At 35.6% G+C, this 14812-nt stretch overlaps 1 protein-coding gene across 6 annotated transcripts in view; it reads right to left on the bottom strand.

Moving 5' to 3' along the window:
- ADAMTS19 (ADAM metallopeptidase with thrombospondin type 1 motif 19) overlaps positions 1-14812 on the bottom strand; it is a 143546-nt gene that overhangs the window by 4532 nt on the left and 124202 nt on the right. The window lies entirely within an intron of this gene.

Raw genomic sequence — 14812 nt, forward strand, 5'->3', positions numbered from 1 at the left:
CTCTTTCTACTGCACAGAGTGTATGCCTCTTGTCTTTGTGTCACAGCTTCACATTTTCACGTGTCCCACAAATTAAATGCACATAACTGAGGCATGCTGCCTGGCCTTTAATCAACCTTCTCATCTTGTTGCCACAGAGAATGAAGTGAGAAAATAAACAGCCAAGCACTGTGATGATGGTAATGTTCTATCACAATAACGTAACACATTCAGGCATTGCTGTACAGATGCATACAAATCTTATCCTAAACCAACAAAATATATTGTTTCCCCTTCACTGATTTTCTGAACAAAATTTCACAGGGCAGGAATTATTTTTGTGTCCATTGTCATATGTTCTATTGCTTTAAATACAAATTCCTTAAAAAAATATTATTGCAATGTGCTCCTGCCTGCTAATCATTTTGACTCAAGAACCCATAACATAAATTTCCTGAAGTTTTGGAGAAATATACTATAGAGGACTGTACTATAGAGGACCAGTTTCTCTTTTAGTGAATTTTCCTTTCAGCTAAATTCTTCTAAGTGCTTTCTAAGTAACTGCACTTTTCTAAGTTTTTGCCTGCATGTTTTGGGGCCACTGTGCTCCAAAGACTGATGAGATGACCAATGGAATGCTGAAGAAGCTCATGTTTAGATTTATTGCTATGACAGCCAAGAAGATTGATAAGATTCCATGCATCCTGTAACTGAGAGGGGGATGTTTACAGGAGGGGCGGACAGGTGACTAAAACTGACCAACTGAGTATTCCATCCCTTCCATGTCACACATCATATAAAGGTGGGAGATCACGAGGGTCTTGCTCTCTTTGACCATGGTCGGCATCTAGAGAGGACCCTGCTTGTTTGCCTGTGATCTCATGCCTGAGGGCCCTGCATCCCTGAATGCAGCTTCTGGTTTGCTGTGAAGTCCTGCCCATGACTTCTGGGTGCCTGCCCTGCAGCTGCTGGAACCATGCTTGCTCTGCCCACCCAGCTCCATCGCTGCTGGAGCCACACCAGTTCCACCCACCACAAGAGGGGCTAAACGCTGCTCTACCCCGGGACATTCAAGATTGGGTTTTGTATATTTTGTATATATATTCTCTATTTATTAGTAGCATTAGTAAAGCCTTTAAACCCTTTCCAACCTGAAGTCTCTCTTTCTTTTTATTTCTTGCAATGAATGATATCAGCACTGGCTGAAAATTTATGCCACTACTACCCACATAATCCTGCAAATATTTTTATTCTAAAAAATTGGAATTACATAGTCAGAACACATTTCCTTGGGAGGTTTCAAGAAGGAGCAGAAAAACATTGAAATGTGAAAGACAAGGGAGAGGGTGTTATAACAATAAAGGTTTCCCAAACATCCTGTCTCAGGACGGAGATGAAAAAGTATAGTTTTCTGAAAAAAAAAGAATAAATTTTGAGTGTAGGATACAGTAAAGGGGTTTTTACCCTTTAGTTTTGTTATCTATGTGCTTTTGAGTGACATTTTAAACACTGTTACTTGGAGAAAAGATTTACACATGCTAAATGGTAAAGAGACGGCTTGCACATAAATATGTACATCAAGGGAGGTAAGACTAAAGTCTTTTGGACTCATGAGACTTCAAGAGAGGTACAAGACACTAGGATACACACTTAAAGGGTGTTTTCACAAGGGACTGAACAAGGTCCAAAGCACACTTCAGCTTGTAACCATATTAAATCAAATGCTGGCCTTCTATAGAGGCAGCAAGTGGACTTGATTTTGCTTTTGTAGATCAGGAGTAACTCCATAAAGTCAATAAAGAACTACAATTTCTTGCAAAGTTTATCAGGTACAGCCTGCATGAGCCAAGGCATACAAAGACATTAAATTATGAATACATAATTTTCTACTGAATAGCAACTACAGCTTTACATATGAAAAAAATATGCTGTTTTTCCTAAGTAAAACAGGAATGCAGCTACCACTGAAGTATTTTCAAAGTAGAAGTTTGTAATCAACTTAGAATTTGGTAAACTGCTTTCAAATTGCATGAGAAAAAGCCTCTCAATAGAATTCCGTTTCCTGAATTCTTTGCCTTTTCGCTGTGCAGCTAAAAATAATCTCATTTCCTATAATGGCCAACATGATGCACATGGTAAACATGTGTAATCACACATACCCAAATTTAATCACCAACAGCAGCCACAACACTGATCTTAATTTTGCCAAAATTCCAGCCACTTCTTGGATTCCTCTCTTCATAATTTCAGAGAGGTTTACCTTTGGAATATTTTAATGGAACAGCAAGTGAGACAATGGAATAGCAAAATTAATTAAAAAAATCTAGACCACACAAAAAAGCCCTAAACCTGAGAATGAAGGAATGTTGAAGGTAGTATGATGATGACAACTTAATGAAGATAGTGAGATGAAGATAATATTTAAAGATTATCACAATAATATTAATTTAGGGTAATTATGCATACACTATTGTATTTTCTCCCCTTCAGTAAAGTACTTCCATGTTTATTAATGAAAGCAAGAGAATATGTGAGCTTGCAGTATGTACATATCTTCTTTTATCAGCTACAGAGGAGGAGGCAAAGACAGGTGGATCTGGTATATAAGACCTAAAAATAATTTATCTGCCCTTAACCTTTGTTTATCTTGAAATTAGTAGGTGCAACCTAGCTATCTGGAGTACTGGAGGGAGAATAGGATTTGAAGACACTAGACTTCTGCTGACAAAGTGGGCTCCAATGTTTTATCTGCTAATTGATAATGCATAACAATTAATGTATGCCTTTGTCAGAGCACTCAGGTGGCAGCCACATCTCTATGTCAAATGAGCCGTGGCCCAAAAGCTTCTTGTGACTGCAACTGAGAACTACATGCAACAAGAAGACAGATCTCTCTCTTGGCTAATCAGTGTTTAGGCCCTGAGTTTCTATGCAGAATATGGGAAGACTTTGGCATTAAAATCTTAATAGTTGAATTAACATCCCTTTAATGACTGAGCAGCTACTAGCCTTTGTGAGATATTTTAAAGTGTTACGAAGCATTACAATGTAGTTTTCTATCCAAAAATGTATACATCTTACAAACGAGCCATTTTGTCTTGCATGAGCTGCTTATTAGCATCCCAGAGGAAGAAACTGACACTAAAATGATAAAATGAAATGTCTCAGGTCATATAGGAAATACATGGCAAAGCAGGAAATAAAATAATGCCTTCTGATTTATCTTCTTTTCACAGAAATGTACCGATTTTTAACTTAGTATTTATTCTTATTTTATAAAACCCATTACAAAATCTTGAAACATGATTGATGGAAAATATGAAGAGGCAAGGCTGCTTCACTGATTCACAATCCAAAGCTTTCAAGGACAGCCTGACCAGTTTACAAGTATGGAGAGGTTTTTCCAAACCACCAGCATTTTAAAACCAACCAGACATCTGAAAGTCAAGCTGTGCTCTTCCCTGTTCACACACCAGCAGCACCGGCTTTGTCTGACTTCAAAATTAAGAATTCTACTGACTGGAAGCCAAAAAATAATAGTAAAAAATCTTTTTACTGCATCTATGTTATCTCCCATTCAAAGTAATATGTAACAGTATGAAACAGGGAAAACACACTTCAGATATAGCATTTAGCAGTGCATTTGCAAGCTACACAAACACTAAGACTCTTCTTTGTCTTTATGAAGTGGTCTTAAACCTAAATTTGTGCTGCATACACACCAGCCAACTGATGGTATAACTAAGAACAGACCCTGAATATTAGAGGATAAAAGGCATCCACAATATTTTTCTTTTTCACCCTGTAAAGGTATGGACTTAATAAAATTTCACTAGGAAACACCTCAGCTGCTGCAAACCAGCTAGATACAACTCAGAGCAACAGCTCTGATCATCGTTTTGATACTCGTTTTACTGCATATGCACATATACGTTTTAGCTGTAGCAGACTCTTCAAAAACTGTCTCCTAAGCTTGCCTCACTTTTTGATTTCTCTCACTGAAAATATTCAGCCTGAGGCAAATACCTCTCACTGGATGTGCAGTTGCCACATTTTAGGTAGCACTTGTGGTATATAGCTAAAGTGGCATAGCTTCTATTTACTTCTGGACTTTCAGTGTTTGAAACTGTAACAAAACTTCCACCTTACAAAAAACAAAAAAACTTTTACATATCAAGCAGTGAATTTAGTCAGAAAATTATCTGTCAAAACTGCTTGTTTTCCATGATTTTATATACATATGGCTTAATATAAAACTTATGTATATAAAATTTACAGAAAACACCCACTCCAAACCAATCCGTAGTAACTTGCATCAATTCAGCATATCCCAGATTAATTTCAATCCACAGTTTTTATTGCTAGCCAATGCAGAATACTTTTCTATAGCTCTTCTTCCCATGCCCTCCACTTCCCAAATATCACTCTTGCACATGCTATACTTTATTTTTGTGGTGGTTAATTACATTTTACTTCTGAGTGTTCAGATGACCTACAATTTAAGGCCATGTAGCTGATTATTGAAAAATCCTGTAGGACAACTGTGTTTGTAGGTTTAGACTAAATGTTCTAATACTCAGCCAGAGGTTTTTTTATGTGGCTGTTAATCTGTGCATTTTGGACACAGTCCTAAAGGTACTGTAGAACCGTTCAAGCAGCAAGACATGTAAAACATTCCTATTAAAAATTACAAAAAATTCCTGGATAAATATAGTTAACAGCTTGCTTATTTATTTATTAATTTATTAATTTATTCTTTTCAAATAAAATCTAGCCATCCTGTTTGAATTTTGGCCTACTTTTGAACTTTTTTTAAGATATAATTTCAAGGACAGAAACTTAGGTGTTAAATATAACAATCCTTATGCTTGGCATGCACACCCGTTACCCAAGATTCCTTCTTTCTGTTCCCTGCCAAATATATATATTCTGGAGAGAATACATATTCCCAAGGCCAACAGCTGAGGAAGGTGCTGTAATGCCTTAGCTGCTTCCAGCTGGCCTTCATAAGAAGTAGGAATTCCTAAATTAAGGGAAAAATTGTCACTGGCAGAGAGTAACGGTCAAAATGCATCTTTCTGCCAAGACAACAGGCAATCACTGCAAAGTTTGATACAATCCATAATGAAAAACCCAATCTGAGACAATATTAACAGAACTCACTTGTACAATTTATTTTCAAGAATAAATGGATTGTTCAATAAAAGGTTTTTACAAGTCTAAGTAGCATTCAAAGAAGAGAGGCATGTGCTCATAAAGAAACTCAGTGATGAGTTCTACTGGAAATTATTAGCAGAGCATTCCTAATCATTTATGTATAGGTTCATCAGTTCCAGCATTTAAGCTGTTTCAACCTTTTCATAAAGTGAGTGTGAAACAAGGATAGCAAGCAAACTTTAGCAACAGGATTCATATTCACTGACATGCTTGCCATCTTTTCATGTACCTTGTGTTTTTATGAAGTTTGCTTTCGAAGGCAGGTAGTAGATGAAGTGGTGCATTTTTTTCAACAAAGACTTTATACTGAGTTTAGCAATATTCTTAAAGGTTACTAAATAAAGCAAATAATCTGCAGTTTGAGATTTTTTTTTTACTTCTTTTTGTGTTTTTTGTTTTGTTGGTTTTTATTATTATTAAAGGCATTTGTGTATGAAGAAACTAATATGAAAAGAGCAACTAATGTATCCAAACATAAAATGGAGTCTGAGTTCTCCCATGCATCATTTCCAGGAAGGTCTGTCTTTCTCTCGTTTCTGACACACCCAACACCTCAGTATATGAATGCCAAATTTAAAATTCAGAACTTGTGCTAAGTTCAGATGAGAAAATTCTGTTGTTGGTCTCTCCTAAGTTTAGCAAGTTTAGTTGTTCTTTTTAATCTTTTCTTTTCTTTTCTTTTCTTTTCTTTTCTTTTCTTTTCTTTTCTTTTCTTTTCTTTTCTTTTCTTTTCTTTTCTTTTCTTTTCTTTTCTTTTCTTTTCTTTTCTTTTCTTTTCTTTTCTTTTCTTTTTTCTTTTTTTCTATTCCTTTGCTTTTGCTTTTTTCTTCTTCTTTTCTTTTCAAATTTGTTTTTCCTCATCATTTTTGTTTCTAGCTTTTCTTTCTGGAGTAAGAATTAGTAATGGATAAGATGGGGACAGACTTTTTAGCAGAGTCTGTTACAATACAATAGGGGGCAATGGTTTTAAACTGAAGGAGGGGAGATTCAGGCTAGACACGAGGAAGAAATTTTTTACAATGAGGGTGGTGAAACATTGGAACCAGTTACCCAGAGAGGTGGTAAACAATTCAGTTGTTTGGTGGATGACATAAAACTGCCTTTGGTAACATGACAAGACGCAACTAAAAGTTTACCAGTAAAATTTGATTGAGGAAAACCATGTACAATTTGGTGTAATATGATTATTAATGGAACAACACAAAAGAAATATTTTTTTTCTAGGACAGTATATGAAAATCTATACTCAAGAATATCATTACTCATTTACTCTGAATGAATAGTGGGGTTTGATAGGTTTCAGTCTTAACAGACTCGCTGGACTCAGCTTGGAAGTTGTAAATTAATATTTGAAACTCAGGTTCAGTTCCCCAATACCTTTCTTGGATGAACTAGTGTAACAGAGTCAGCACTTTATGATTTAAAAAGCTTGATTTTCCCAATGAAACTAGTTTATTTTGTTAGGAGACTTCAATTTCTTAGTTCATTTAGGAAGCCTGCTTAGAGAAGTACTGGTGGAACATGAATTTCCTCAGGCTCAAGGAAGGCTCATGCCACAATATACTTCTCACTGAACTTTGCAAGGAACAGGTAGAACACCCTCAAATTCTGAAGTGAAAATTTCTGGCAAGACTAAGAGTTTTCTGATGTGGCACATACGATAGATTTGGATCTCTCAGGAACCAGAAGAAGAGCAAAAGGGAAGGGAATTTTTTTCTGGTGGATTATTCCACCAGCTTTAAACAGACATAAAAACCTTTATCATGAAGTTTTTCATTTCTTCCACATGCAGAAAACTGATTATGATTGTATTACTAAAAAAACAAACCAAACCAAAACAAACAACCTAAGATGAGAATTCCTGAAAACTTCAAGGTGAAGACTAACCTTCAGTATTAAGCTGCAAAAATTCTATGTATGACAATCTGTAGTCCTGATCCATAAAAACAATAGATTATATTACGGCCTCCCACATCAAGCAAGGTATCAGCATTTTTCTCTCATCATTAATGACCTATGTTTAAGCATGGACAAAAATGGCAACACCATAATGGATACAGGAAGCCATGTTTCTCTATATGCTCCAGATGTACTTTACTTTCACAGCCTTTTCCATTTTGTACTTATACCTTCTATAGATCCATATTTAATATTATATTTCCATGCTTCCCGGTGATGTGAAGCCTTAGCTTTTATTTTGCTGGTTCTGAAAATTGTATATCTCCTTCATGGTTTTTAAATGCAATACAGATACAAAGCTCAAACCAAATATTCAATTTGATTTTTTTGATAAAATACATCTGTGATGGTTGTGATATTCTGAGATGAGGGAAGTGAAAGGAAACTGTATAAGCACCATTTCTTTAGGATCTGTACCTGCCAGACTAGGAAACAAACAATTCCAGTCAACAGCACTTTTACAGAACTATGGCTTGTTTTCAATGTCTTTATGGATATTTTATCAATTCTAAGATGCAAAAGGTTTGCCTAAGGCTGTATTTTTAAAGTATGTCAGCAAAGAAACCAGAAGGAAATCATTATTTGTTAGAATCAAGTGATAAAACTGGTTGTATAGATGCAACGCATAACTCTGTAAAAGGATTCACACGTAGTGGATTAGACTTCATATTATACTGCCAACACTTCATAAAAGGTCCTTTATATGGCATACTATATATATTACTGCCATTAGTTCTTAGTGATGAAAAAGACAATATTACATCTCACACTTTCATATCTGAGATATCACTGCATTAGAACTATCACACATGCAAACAAGAATCTGGAAGCTATTAGATTTGATGACCTCGTAATTACTTGTGTCTTTCTGATGAAATAGTTGGAGTATGTAATTCTGGATTGATGAAAATAAACTCTTAAAAAGAATTTGAAATATTAGCCTTTGAGTATATAGTTTAATGTCAGCATATCTCAAAATGCTGACTTGCTGTTTTGTAGGAATAGCTCATCAGCACCAAAATTAAGGGATTATGGCATTTCTAATGAAAAGAAGATACAAAGAATGCATTAAGGACATAAAGAAAGTGTCATAGGAGGGAAAAAAAACCTCCAACAAACCCTTTTCTCTTCAAAATTTGTAATATTTTATCTATATACTTTTCAGAAATTAAAAAAAAAAAAGTCAAAAAGCTGTTTTGTATCACATAAAATTAAGCATTTGCCTTTAAGTAGCACTCTCAAATTTTTCCAGTAGTATTATAAGTAAAAGAGTAAGCTCATGGACTGTACTTCCATTCACTATATCTACCAGATTTTAAATAATGAAGATCTGAAGTGATAGCATGTAACTCAGCTAAATGGATATGAAATATATATAAAAAAACCCGACAACAAATTGAGAGTTTATGAGGAAACTGAACCTAAGCATTTTTTTTAAGCTGAAATACCATGATCCCACATATGAATCATTACTTTGAAATAAAAACCTTAAAAAATAAACAGAGAAAATGAAGTAAAAAATAACTTAAAACTATCAAAAAACACTTCCACTGGTTAATTTTCTCTTCAGAATATCTAAACACATTTTCAATTGTCAGAAAATGGATTTCCAGAAAATTATTCTAACTTTTTTAATAGTAGGAAAACCATACTAAAGTGTAACATTTCTATTATGTATGATGTGGTCACCCAAAAGCATAAGTGTCCTGAGGGAGCTGTCAGAGAGCCAGCAGACAGACAACGTTGACCTGAGTTGTTGTCCTGTGATAAACTTACCAAAGAATGAGCATTACTTTTGAGTGAACTCTGTTTTATGTTAGCTTTATTGGAAGTGTTTGTGGCAAGATTGGATGAGGGAACTCTGGAGATTAAACATAAATCTATGAGCAACAGCCTAAAACAGCATACATAAAGCAGAAAAGTAAATATTTCTTATAATATTTTAAAATATGTAGTATTACCTGTAATTCTTTAAAACTGGTGAATGAATAATGTTAAGTAGCTATTCTGATTCTCTTTTGCCAGGGTTTAATTTGATACAATTATTTCAAAAGAAATTTTCAAGAACTGGTTATAAATTGTATTTTTAAAGTATTTTCAGCTAGCAACTAGCTACAAGCTATTAGAAAACAGTAAAAAATAATAATCACACAGATTAAAACAAAATAACAAAAAACAAGAATAAGTACTTTTGTGACAAAATGAGGACTTCATAGAAGATCAAGTTTATCACAAGAAAAAGCAGTATTATCTATATTAACTGTATGAAAGTTAGCAAAAAAAATGTATGAACGAAAAAATTTTCCAACACACAAAAATCAATTAGATCCCACAAGAGCAGAAGGATTACATAAATTCTACAGAACCCAAGTGAACTGGCTAAACATGTTATACGTTGGCAGATGATACGGTCAGAGATGCTGAGGAAAACATCTGTAAAGACAGAGCAATGATCTTAGAGATGGAGATGCACCAGGCAAAAGAACACCTACTGGACTGAGTCTCAACACTGTACAGAATAATGGAATTTTACTGTACACATTGACAGCTTTGGAACAACTTGTCAGCTATCAGAGAAAATATCATGAACAGACCAATGGAATTATTTTCCCGATGTGTATCACTAAGGAAAACCAAGAAAGAACATTAACGCAGAAATTACAGTAATGAACATGCAGCAAAGGCTACACTGAAAAGATAAAAAAAAGTGTGCAGTTCAAAAAGTCAGGGGACTGGTGTTCTCTTCCAATCTGTGGGACCAGATATGAAAAGTCAGATAAACTGCAGTGTCTTCCAGTTTGTATACTGAGATAGTGTTACAATGTAGACTCAGGTACATAATCAGTTATTGCAAGAGACTCAGGATCCTTTTGTAAAATGGGCTGTACATACATACTTATACAATATTCATTTCAGTTAAATGAAATTCTGAGAAGATAAAACAGAAGTTGCTGCTCCTGTTTGTCTTGTCCCCCCTTTGCCATCAAATGTTACTTCTAATTCCACTACCTCCATTCTTACTTATTCACTTGTGATGTTATGTGATGGTAATTTTTGCATGTAAATTCAGCATAGCTCCTTGGGACACAGAAATTCTGATGGTTAGTGTTGGGCCTATCTAATATAATTTTGCTGAGATTCATCTTTTCAGATTAAAGTTCTGCATTGTAATGGTTGTATAGCAGTGCATTAAGAGTAAAGATTTCACTGGTAAAGCACCACTTATCTACCTGCTGAATTATGCATCAGCCTTCCACAACATTCATTGTTCGAAGAACCCAACAGCCCTCAAAAAAAATCGGTAAGCATTTCTGAGAAAGCACATAGCGAAGTCTTGGATACAGGACATTGCTTCTATTCAGCAATTCCCAAGAATGTTTTTATTTATTTAAATATATGTTTATATGTATATCTGCACATATGTAACTCCCTTGCAGCAGTAATATCTGGCCTGGCACTATATGGCTCACAACCAGAAAACTTTGGAAATCGGTATTTTGCCTCATCTAGGCCGTACTAGAATGGCTTGGAAGACAGTGGCAGTGGAAAAGGAGATAATGGGAAGATGCTGCTGATGTGCTCTGTGACTTCTGCCTTTGTAGCCGCATGGCACATCTCCTGCTATGTGTGAACTTGTCTCCTTTGACTGGCCTTGTTTGTTCCAAGAGATCACGATGTCCAAATTTTGAAAGACAGCACTGAGCAAGCTTCAATATCCTACTTGTGCTTTTAGCTCTAATAATTATAGTTAACATGGGTTCATTTGTTTGTTTTCTTAATTCTAGCTTCCTAGTTTATCTTTTTTTTTTTTTTTTTTAATCTTGAAGGTAATGCCCATATCCTTTTAAATTAAGATCCAGTATCAAAGTTTAATGCTGTAATACAAACATACGGGTATGATTTTCCCTTTCTGAAGATGTTAAGTAAATGCCACGATGCAGAACAATTTCACCAAATTTCTTCCCTGAAGCCATACCTTTGTATTACTCTGCAAAATTTCAAGGAACTTTCCACCTAGTTGGTCTAACAAAAACTATGCCAAGAACTTACCCAGTTGACAGTATCTTGTTTGACCAATCCCCTTCTCACAAAAACATTTCAGCCTAATTTTGGCAAGCTAAGGCACTTAACTTTTAATTTTAAAAAATGTTTGAAAAATATTCTCATCATTCTAGACATTATTTTTTTTTTTACCTCATTGTGTAGAGTCAAAGATGATTTTTAAAATGTCAAAAAAAAATGTTATAAATTAGCATTTTGGAAATCTTACGTATGCAGTTTTTGGACTCCTGATTACTGATTCTGTCTACCACATTTGAAGAGGGCCATTAATGTTAACAGACAGTATCAGTACTTTTCAGGCTGCCCACACTGTCACTTTTCAGTAAGGCTGCAGATAGAATAATTTCTTCAAACACAGTCATTTGTATGGAAAGAAATGTGTCAGATCACAAAGCTCAGTCAATACCCTGGATCTCTGAATCCAGTTGGCTGGTTTCAGCTGGGATAGAATTAATCGCTTCCCTAGTAGCTGGTATAATGCTGTGTTTTGGATTTAGAATGAAAATAATGTTGATAATACACTGATATTTTAGTTGTTACTAAGTAGTAGTCAATTATTTTTCAGCTTCTCGTGCTATGCCAGGTTCACAAGAAGCTGGGACGAGGCACAGCTGGGACAGCTGATCCAAGCAGGCCAAAGGGATAGTACACACCATATGACATCATGCTCAGAATATAAAACTGGGGGAAGAAGAAGGAAGAGGGGATTTCAGAGTGATGGCTATTGTCTTCTCCAGTAACTGTTACGCATGACGGAGCTCAGCTTCCCTGGAGATGGCTGAACACCTGCCTGCCCAGGGGAAGTAGTCAATGAATTCCTTGTTTTGCTTTGCTTGCGTATGAAGCTTTTGCTTTACTTATTAAACTATCCTCATCTCAACCCACATGTGTTCTCACTTTTATTCTTCTCATACTTTCTCTCCCTGACCCCATCAGGGGCAGGGAGAGAGCAAGCAGCTGTGTGGTGCTTAGTTGCTGGCTAGGGTTAAACCCCATCACCAGTATACCACTAAAATATCTATCGCAGCTACCTATCCTTTTGGGCAATCTGGCAATTCAATAAAAAGCTAGACAAACTACTAGTAAAGAAGGTAATTACAGAAACTAAAGGGACAGTTAGTTGTCAACAACAGAAAACAGCAAAATAGACATTATGTCTACAGCATGGATACCTACAGTCTATTCAACTTGAGATAAAATGGGCTACATTGTACAGTGAAAAGTCTTTTAAAAGTAATGCAAACTGACTCAGCAACTCCTGCTTCACTAGAAATAAAAGTCTGCTTTGATGATACAGATACAGATACATGTCTCTCACACTAGTAAGACAGAATCCAATCAATCATACCTGTTCACTTTTAGTACTGCCGAAGAGTGGTAAGGCAAATAGCAGCCAGACTGCTTCACTTGTAGCAATGGTTTCAAGCTAGAGGTAGAACCATAGAGATACGGAGTGCCAAGAAAATGTGACAACCATTCCCCAAGGCTTAAAAGTCTATGACTGCATATTAATACTAACAATATTTAGTTCTGAAATATTGCTGGTCATATGTGTAAGAAAATGTCATTTATTTATAAAGTTCTTATTTACATATTTTAGCAGCACTTTTATCATTTTACTTCCGCTACCAAGGAGTAAGAAAAAGCCATCTTGTTCAGGTATATTTTGGGTCTCCTATTTTTTGGGATTTCCTCTAATTGGTAACGTTTATGAAAGTGACTCAGAAGTCAACCTTTTCACTACTACTTTGTGTTGCTAGCATGCACCTCAGCATGTCTCCCTGTAAACCAATCTTGAAAATCAGCGGAGTCCAAAGCAATCTCATACAATTGCTGAACTCATCTATGTTACACTTTTCTTTCTCAGTCAACAACAGTAGCTATGTAGGTGAATCACCTCTTTCCACATGGCACTCTTTCAGATCGCATCCTGCAGCATGCTGAAGATTGTGCAGTGAGACTGTGGCTGTACAGACTTACTTAAGCACGGGGTTGTATTTGCCTCTGCTATATGCTGCCATCTTCCAGGCATCCTCTTCTAGCTATGGAAGTTGCTTCTCTTTCATCTGTTCCCTTTCTTTTTTTTGCATTATACCATCTCTTGTACTCCATGAAAAGGTCATTATGGGCACCCATTTGTTTAGTTCTTGAAGGGAATGTTCAAAGCAAATATAAAAAGGCTGTACCTTCTGCTTGAGACCCTCTCCTAAGACACACAGGTGTAAAAAGAGTAGCTGTTATCAGATGGATTTAAAATGTTTTTTCTTTCTTGTTCTTTTCATTATCTATTTGATTGTATATTTCTTCCCCTACCATGTCACTTGTCAGGCAAGACTAAAAGCATCTTCCAGCAGGAACTGTAAGCTTCTTCTGTTGTGATTTGTTCTTGCTTTGTTTTCCTATAGGCCCCAGCAAGGCTCAGTCCTGATGCATACCATTGATACACCACAACTTATTTTTTTTCTAATATAACCCCACTTCGAGATAACGCCATTCAAGAGACAAGATAACATCCACCATAATTACCTTCTGATTCCAGTTTGGCTTTCTGAAAAACTTTGCTTACCTAAAGACACTTGTAGCAGAAAATCGGAAAAGATGTCCCAGTATATCTAAATGTGCTACAGATACCAGAATTTCCCATTTATGTGTGATTTAATGTGTGTGCAAAATGGGTAATGTCTACTTCTAAAATTCTTTCCAGTCCTATCAGTGATTTTGCCTATTATGAAGGCTTGTCTTGTTCTGTTTCTCTGGAAACTCACATGACATAACATTTCTTCCAGGCAAAATACTACAGTACATTGATCTATAAAAAAAAACCCCTTTATCTGAAACAAAAAATTCAAGGCCAAGCTGGACAGGGCTCTGAGCAACCTGGTCAAGTTGAAGATGTTCCTGCTCATGGGCTAGATGACCTTTGAAGATCCCTTCCAACCCAAACTATTCTGTTATTCTGTGTTAATATTACATGGTTGGTTAGAAATGTACAAAAAACTCCCCATTCTCATTTCATTTTATTGACTTCTTCCATATGATTTGCTCATACTTCATTTCTGAAACAAAGACATAGCTCATTTGCTGGAAACTAATTGTATAGTTAAGTCAATATAAAAGTTATTAATGTGATGTCAATATTATTTTGACTTCTATTATTTCACAAAAGTCACATCATTTCTTTATCCATAAATCTATTAATAGTGTCATATTTTTGGCCAGCAGTGTTCCATTCCTGGAATCTAAAAGAGCTAACAATTTTGGATGTGGATCCAAAGAATAAAACCAATGCTAATCACCTTGTCACTAAAACTGTAACATTAATATTATCCTAATTCTACTTTTTAACTGAAGGAGATGAAATCAGTTGAGTCTATTTGCTATGAAAATTTAGGGGTTGTTTAAATATTTAAGCCCACAGTTTAAAGGTTGAATGCCCCATGGTGTTGAATAGCTGACAAATTGTTTGTTTGTTTGTGGTTTTTTTTGTTTGTTTTTGTTTGTCCATTTTCACATGTTCTTCACTTGGGACAGAAGTAATCATCACTGACAGCTGCTTTCTTGTATCACTCATCACTCCCTGTGACCTGTTGAATTC

The sequence above is a fragment of the Patagioenas fasciata genome, chromosome Z (genome assembly GCF_037038585.1).
Source record: "Patagioenas fasciata isolate bPatFas1 chromosome Z, bPatFas1.hap1, whole genome shotgun sequence".
NCBI classification, from domain to species: Eukaryota; Metazoa; Chordata; class Aves; order Columbiformes; family Columbidae; genus Patagioenas; species Patagioenas fasciata.